This window comes from Nestor notabilis, unplaced genomic scaffold, assembly GCF_000696875.1.
Source record: "Nestor notabilis isolate BGI_N333 unplaced genomic scaffold, ASM69687v1 scaffold28243, whole genome shotgun sequence".
Lineage (NCBI taxonomy): Eukaryota > Metazoa > Chordata > Aves > Psittaciformes > Psittacidae > Nestor > Nestor notabilis.
In genome coordinates this window covers 17,708-18,685 of record NW_009922806.1, presented here as the reverse complement: position 1 = coordinate 18,685, position 978 = coordinate 17,708, and positions in this window count along the sequence as shown.

Sequence of the window (978 nt, the reverse complement as noted above, 5' to 3'; positions counted from 1 at the left end):
GCCCGGGGCAGGGGTTGGAATTGGATTAGCATTAAGGTCTCTTCCAGCCCAAATCGGTCTGTGATTCTATGATCTCTTCTCTCAAGACGAGGCTTTGCTTGGGAGTGTGGTTTTGTTTCTTTTTTCCCCTCCATTCATTCTAAAATCTAAAGGACTTAAAAGATCCAGGAGGACACACGTCTTCAGATCTCTGAGAGGAAGACAGGAGTGAAGCACATGAAAGCCAACCCTTCATCGCTGCCTTTAACAAGAAATTGAAGGGAGCAGGAGGTTCAAGGTCTCTCCACCGCTGGGAGCCCAGCGTTCCAGTGACCTGCTCCTCTCATGTTCTGCTCAAATACAAGCTCGACCTGCCCCGAGCCCATGGAGAGACCTGGGCACACACTTCACCACTTCCACAGTACTTTGCAGCCCCCACAGCAGCCACTCAACCTTTCCCCTTCTTCACACCACCTTCACAAACGTGTCACTCTTTTGCCCTCTTGCTTCAGAGTCCGGGGGCTGAACAGGCTGTTCTGCACTTTGCCCTGGGCTTGTTCATCATTCCTCTGTGCAGGAGGAAGTCAAACACTCCCTTTGAGCCTCACCAGCACCTCACTGACAAGAAAAGGCTCACTGGGTGCTGCTCCTGCAGCCTACGGTGCCCGAGAGCAAAGGGGGCTCAGCAACAAGCCAGGGTTTGCAGCTGAGACACCACCCACCAGTCCCACAGTGCCCAAAGAGCAGCACAACACCCTGTGAAACAGGAAAAAGGGGTGAAACCAGGGAACGTGGGGGGCCTTGATGCAGTAACTTACGGGTTGTCTCCAACGCTGAATCTTCTACAAGCGTGGTGCCAGTCACGCCGCTTTTGCAACAGCCACTCAGAGCATCACAGCGACCCGGCCCTGTGTCAGCTGGAAAGGGATGAGATCTTGGGCAGAAGCTCTTCCCTGGGAGGGTGCTGAGGCGCTGGGACAGGGGGCCCAGAGAAGATGT